Source organism: Oratosquilla oratoria, chromosome 15, assembly GCF_046742065.1.
Source record: "Oratosquilla oratoria isolate Oo_2021 chromosome 15, ASM4674206v1, whole genome shotgun sequence".
In the NCBI taxonomy this organism is placed as follows: domain Eukaryota; kingdom Metazoa; phylum Arthropoda; class Malacostraca; order Stomatopoda; family Squillidae; genus Oratosquilla; species Oratosquilla oratoria.
Genome location: NC_134791.1, coordinates 7,280,859 through 7,288,652, shown reverse-complemented (window position 1 = coordinate 7,288,652; position 7,794 = coordinate 7,280,859).

Sequence of the window (7,794 nt, the reverse complement as noted above, 5' to 3'; positions counted from 1 at the left end):
TCCACACCCGCCACTACGGCGGTTCGGGTTCGAATCCCTCCCAGGGCTGAAATAATTTCAATATCGCTGTCCTGCAAGTCGTTACTCCAACTCTCTTGGGCGGGGAGTTGGTGTGTGTGTGTCAGGTCACAGCATTACCCATAGATCGGTCATGTATGAGCTCTAAGCTCTTTTCCGGGAGGGAAATAGCTGTCGATCACAAGTCCAACGCGTGATACAAGAACATGGTGAAAAAACACACACACACACACATATATATATATATATATATATATACACATTGTTTTGATCAGTGTTTACTATTTATAGATCATCTATAATCTATTACTATGCCTACCATATTTATCTTTTATTTTACTATTATTTACTGTGTTATTTGCTCATCACTTATTTCTTTATTTTTCATTATTCATTATGTATGCATTTTATATTTCTGCATCATTATACGTTATGTATGCATTAGTATACATTATGTATGCATTAGTATACATTATGTATTGAACCTTGGTCTTGCCTATATTGTTCCTCTGACATTTTAATCGACTCAATATATGGCAATAACTCATTCGTTTGAGAAAAATTGAACTCAATTTACGGCAACAAGCTCATCGTTTAAGCGGGTTAGATTAATGCTAGACCCGGTTTATGGCAACAAACTCACCGTTTAAGCGGGTTAGATTACTGTAGGCCTCGCTCAATGGCAACAATTTATTCGTTTAAATGGGTTTGAGAAAACTTGGGCTCGCTTTATGGCAACAATTCCTCCTGGGGTGTTGCCATAAACCGGCTCCCTTTTTATTATTATCATAATTATTATTATTATTATTATATATTTTTCTATTGTTATCTATTTTTATCAACTTCAGAGCCTACAAGACTTCAATATTACCTTTGTTCATCAATGTTAATCAAACACTTGTATTAACACGTAATTCTTTATTGATAGAATCTTTTGAATAATAAATAATTTATTTACAATAAAAAATGTACAATATAGAATATGTACAATTTTTTTGTGTTACAGTATGTACACATGTTATGGACACAGGCTTACATCCTAGATATAATTTCTAAAAGAGAATTAGAAGCCTAATCTAGCTCCTAGGACAGTGTCTAGATTACACCGCGACACGCCATCAGGCGATATATTTTACACCCAGGTGTCGGAGACCATAGGACACTCGGGAGACGTTGAGGAGGCCCCTCTCCTCAATTGAACTAAATCACCTGATGACGTCACAATACAACTTATACAATTTATACAACACTGAGACAGTTGTGTTTCGTTGATGACCTCGTTTTAGTATTTTCGTTCGAGGTCACCGGTTTGTATAGTGGGCGTCACGTGACCCGGTCCTGCCCACGGGTTTCTTTATGTATTTTATTCTGGCTGATGCCAGGGAATTTTATTCAGCTAAGGGAAAGCCCCGAAGCCGAGTGTCAATACATATATATATATATATGTATGTATATATATGTATATATACATGTGTATGAGAAATCACATGAACTCGTGATTCTAAATATGCAGAAAAACCAACAAGGAAAATAACATATTAATGACTGAGCGCTTTCGTACTCAGACATCTCAGGATACCCTGAGGATGTCTGAATAGACGAAAGCGCTCGATCATCAATATATCATTTTCTTTGGTTTTTCTGCACATATATGTATGTGTCAATGTTATTTTATATAATTTTTGTTCAATTGAGAACATAATAGTACCTAAATAGTTACAGACCTTTCTCATCATTGGAAATATATAAAAGATATATTACAACTATTCGGAACGAATTTCCGAATTATGGGAAACTCCCCAAACCAGAAATACTAATATTCTGTTTCGAAAAAGATTTCCTTTCCATTTTCGGTTTCCATGGAAACCTGCATGTTTAGTCCACTTCGTACACACTTCGTTGGTTGCCATGGTTACGTAAATAAAAGCCTAAAGTTGGTTACGAAAAAAAAAAAAGTCGCACATTTGATACGAAGAGCCTAAAGTTGGGTACGAAAAAAATTCTAAAAATAACCTTAAGTTAATTTGTGTTATTCTTTGGTTATTGATGAATACTGAGGGGTCATTGATCATTGAAATGAACTACATTCTTGTTATTGTATTTTTTTCTTGTAATGAATACGGTATACTGTATTTGATGGGTGTTGTATGTGGATCTCCGAATGCTTGGTAAAGCATTTAGTTAGAAAAAAAAAAATAATAAAAAAAAAAATAATAATAATAATAATAATAATACAATTAAAATATTTGAATAAAAATAAAATAAATAAAAAGTATACATAAAAAAACAATATCATTGATTGGAGATTGGTTTCCAAATATAATAGACGTAAATCATAGAGGGGGAAAAATCAGGCTAGCCTCCCATCTGGGTGGAAAATATCCCGTCTTCCGCTGTGAGTCTACACAATTTTGTGCAGTAATTAACTCATAGGCAAGCGTTGTTGTTGTTGGAACTGATTTATGTAACATGTTTACATTGTTGCAAGTTTCTGGGAAAATGGAGAACAGTCGAGAACACGAGAGAACAGGGAAGAACAAACGAGAACACGGCTCGCAATACAGGGTGATAATTATCCACAAATTCCACTGGATAATGGAGGCGAAACATTCCATAATGAATATATTCTTCCACTTGCAGTCAACGCCTTGTTTTGACTATGACAATGGACTAATATATATATATATATATATATATATATATATATATATATGATGATAATGTGGTTTAACGTCACACACTCCCCACTATCGGGAGGCTAGGACGGTGCCCCTTACAGAGAGCTTTGTAGCGTGGAATTTAATGAATCATGCCCTTGGTTCAACTTCACCGGTGGCAGGATTCGAACCGCCATCCCCACGACCTTCGCCGGACATAATAAAACAAATTGAAAATAAAACAAATAAGATTAACACCGTCCTGTGAAATATCAGTGACATAATATCATACCGTAAAACAGTATTATACCTTGAAATATCATACCTTGCACTCGTATCATAAGATCATATCACACTGTGAAAAATATCGCATTGAAATAGTATCGTGGCGTGGAATAGTATCGTACCGAGAGTTATTGTACCGTCAAACAGTATTGTACCGTATAATAGTATTTCGTAACTATAGTGATCTGTTCAACTGAACTTGGCAGAAAAGAACTGACGTTATCTGACTTGAGGGAATAACAATTCTGGTGAACTGAAGGAATGACCTCATTCGCTGAAAGGTCAGAACGAGAAAGAGAGAAAGGGGGAGAAAGAGAGAGAGAGAGAGAGAGAAGGTGAGAATGGGGGAGAAAGAGAGAGAGAGAGAGAGAGAAGGTGAGAATGGGGGAGAAAGAGAGAGACAGAGAGGGAGAGTAAGAAAGGGGAGAGAGAGAGAGAGGGAGGGAGGGAGAGGAAGAGAAAGGGGAGAAAGAGAAAGAGAGGGAGAGAAAGAAAGGAGAGAGAGAGAGAGATAAAGGGGGAGAAAGAGGGAGATAAAGGGGGAGAAAGAGAGAGAGAGAGAGAGAGAATGGGAGAGGAAGAGAGAGAGAGAGAGGGGGAGAGAGACTGCATCGGTGAAGGAACTTTCTCAATTGAAGTAGACCAACTCGAGTGAGGAGGAGGAGGAGGAGGAAGAAGAAGAATAGAAAGAGGAAGAAGAGGAGAAAGAGTAAGAAGACGAAAGAGGAGGAGGAGGAGGAGGAGTTGTTGTCAAGATGAGTGGTGTCGCGGTAAACGGGTCAGGACAAAGAGAGAGAGAGAGAGAGAGAGAGAGAGAGAGAGAGAAACGAGTTGATACAATACACGACAAAATTAGATAGAATAAATCACGACGAGGTAAAATTAAAATTAAGTTAACAACGAGAGCCCTGGACGACGAAAAAAAAAGACCTTTGAGAAAAAAAAAATAATCTCGAGAGAGAGAGAGAGGGAGGGAGAGGGAGAGAGAGACTTCAGACCTCTTGCAATAACACTTCAAGATTCAAAAACTCTGCAATGCATTTCATTTAGTTCGTTCACCCTGCAAATGCACTCAAAAAGTCAATCCCCTTCCCCCTCCTTCCCCTCCTCCTAAAAAAAAAAGAAAAAGAAAAGAAAAGAAAAAATCAAGGACACTTAGATAATTACGTACTTGGATCAACAATCAGCTGATGTTACACGCGCGCGCGCTCACACACGCATACACACACATATACGAACACGTACAAAACACACACACACACACACACGAGAATGAGAATTCGAAACATAAATCGTACACGTATTGATTACGCTGAGATGTGTACGTGTGTATGTTTGTGTGTGTATGTGTGCGTGTTTATGTGTGCGTATTTGTGTTTATGTGTGTGTGTGTATAAGTACGCGTGTGTGAACTGATGTACGCATGTGTATGTATGTTTAGGTGCATGTACGTATGTGTGTGTGTGTGTGTATAAGTGTACGTGTGTGTGAACTGATGTACGCATGTGTATGTGTGTTTGCGTGCATGTACGTATGTGTGTGTGTGTGTGTGTGTGTATAAGTGTACGTGTGTGTGAACTCGTGTACGTATGTGTATGTGTGTTTGTGTGCATGTACGTATATGTGTGTATGTGTATAAGTGTATGTGTGTGTGAACTCGTGTACGTATGTGTATGTGTGTTTGTGTGCATATACGTATATGTGTATAAGTGTACGTGTGTGTGAACTCATGTATGTGTATGTGTGTTATTGAGGAAGTAAGCGAGAATGTGTATAATCATACATTTATGCATATTATGCATATGTGTATGCATATTATGCATATGTGCGCCTGCCCGTGGTATACCAGCATTCTAGAACGATTGTAACGCGTTCAAAGCGGTTCCGGATTCCTAGTTAGTCAAATCGAGTTAATTCTAGTCACTGACTAAAATGGTAAATTTAACTATTTAAAACTAAACTGCTTATGTTGGAATCAGTGTTATATCTGTGTATATGTTTTTTTATATTATTATTTTAAATCGAGATTTTTTTAAAGTTTTATTTAAAAGTAAATAACCAATTTTTTTTTCTTTTATAATATATCTATACAAGGGACTTTTTTGTAATAAATCATTATTAACTAATTAATTTTTATCAATTTTTCTTGAAAACTACCCGAGGGAGATTTTTTTGTCAACATATTTTGTTGTTCTACAACAAGAACTTTTTTCATCAGCTGTGTTGTTTTACAAAAAAAAAAAAAAAAAAAATGTTGGCCTTGCGCCTCCGGACTTTTTTATTAATTCATTCTTCACGAAAACACATCACGAGGAAGGTACTCCCCCCTGAACAAAGGACTTTATTCTTTGTTGGCCTTAATACCCGAAACCTTATTTATTTCAACTCTTAATGAAAATAGGCCACTAAAAAAAACTCAGGACTTTTAAAAAGGTCAATGATGGTCTGGAATGCACAAAGGTCAAGGACGGTCTGAAGTGTACAAAGGACAAGGAGGTTCTGAAGTGTACAAATGTCAAGGACGGCCTGAAGTGTACAAAGGTCAAGGACTGAAGTGCACAAAAGTCAAGGACGGTCTGAAATGTACAAAGGTCAAGGACGGTTTGAAGTGCATAAAGGTCAAGAACGGCCTAAATATACAAGGGTAAGGGGTGGTCTGAATTATACAAAGGTCAAAAACGTTCTGACGTCCACAAAGGTCGAAGACATTCTGAAATGCACAAAGGTCAAGGACATTCTGAAGTGCACAAAGGTCAAGGACATTCTGAAGTGTACAAAGGTCGAGGACATTCTGAAGTGTACAAAGGAAGACATTCTGACGTGCACAAAGGTGAAGGGTATTCTGAAGTGCATTAAGGTCAAAGACATTCTGAATTATACAAAGGTCAGACATTCTGAAATGTACAAAGGTCAGACATTCTGAAGTGCACAAAAGAAGGCGTTCTGAAGTGTAAAAAGGTCAAAGACATTCTGAAGTGTACAAAGGTCAAGGACATTCTGAAATGTACAAAGGTCAAAGACATTCTGAAGTGTACAAAGGTCGAGAACATTCTGAAATGTGCAAAGGTCAGACATTCTGAATTGCACAAAGGTCAAAGACACTGAAATATACAAAGGTCAGACATTCTGAAATATACAAAGGTCAAGGATATTCTGAAATGTACAAAGGTCAAGGACATTTTGAGGTAGTGATGGCCACAAGCACATGTGCCCGAGAGCGTTAAGACTGATCTCTGATGGAGTAAAGGTCATCAGAATCGATCTTAAAGGTCATCAAAAGAAGCTTTCGACGCGGAAAGCCGCATTAGACGTTTTTCTAGATAAACCAAAGCCCATTCTAGATTAGAATTTTTTTTCTTTCTAGGCCCATAGAGAAAATAGGGAAAGTAAATCCCAATCTAGATTTTTTTAGATAGACAAAAGGCAAATTAGAGATCAATCTAGAATATTTTTTCTAGATAGTCAACAGCCAAACCAAAGCCCGTTCTAGATGACAAGGCGTTTTTCTAGACCCATAGAGATAACAGGCAAACCAAGTCCCAATCTAGAAGACAATATTTTTTCTAGATAGAGAATAGACAAACCAAAAACAATTCTAGATTAGAAAATTTCCTTTTTCTACGTTCACAGAGACAAAGGCGAACTAGGGTCTATTTTAGATAAGACGATTTTTCTTCTAAACTGAGATTAACAGATAAACCCAAAAACACATTCTAGATGAAAGTAGAATTTCTTTTTATTAGTTCATCACAGATAGAGACTTGTTATTCCGTCACAGCGCGAACGTAACGCATAACGCACGATCGTTACGTGATACGGGAGGTCGACCACGTTACAATAGAAAACGGGGAGCGGGTTGAGCGGTTTTTATTATTCTTATTTATTTATATTTTTTACGGAATAATTCTTTCCTTTTCCGTCACAGAGAGACGGAAGGGAAGAGGGACAAGAATGAGGCGAAGAATTTACGCCTAAGGGCACTTAACTGCGGCCGGAGCCATCACCATTCGGTTGATAAGAAGAGCAAGTGACCACATCCACGGTAAGATCTGGTCTTAAGGCCGCAGGACGGATCTGGCCGGATCCAGCCAGATTGGATCGTGTATGTCGACCGCACAAGCCAAAACGTGCGTGGGTGGGGTCCGTAGGGGTTGTCAGTAAGGTAGACGATCAGGAGGTAAAGAGGAGGAAGCGTTTACGCCCGTAGACGCCTAGAAGTCTACTTTTGGTCACACCTGTTCGGCTCCAACCCGGACTGACGTCATACGAAGAGAGTTGAAACAAACGCACCACAGCCAGCTCGTGTGATGTTTGTTCTTCGTCTTGTGAACAAACGAGAACACAAGAGCAGAACATTTCCCATCAGGGATACAGATATATATATAATATATATATATATATATATATATATATATATATATATATGATGAAGGTGGAAAAAGAAGTCACGGGTCTAGTTCCGAGTTTTTTAGTTTATTCCTTAAAGGTTTCGCTCTATGCTTCTGCAGAGGAAGAAGCATAGAGCGAAACCGGTCAGGAATAAACTCAAAAACTCGGAACTAGACCCGTGACTTCTTTGTTCACCTTCATCAACTTGTCACAATGTCCCAGCACACACACACACACACATATATATATACATATATATATACATATATATATACATATACATATATATACATATATATACATATATATAAGGTAACCTTCAGGCGTTCATAACCAAATCTATCTCCCAATTTTGAAAGGTTTGACTTCACTTAACCTCCGTAAACCCCTCCTAACTCCATTATGAGGTTAACCCTCACATTTGGCTGAATAAAATCGCCTGGCG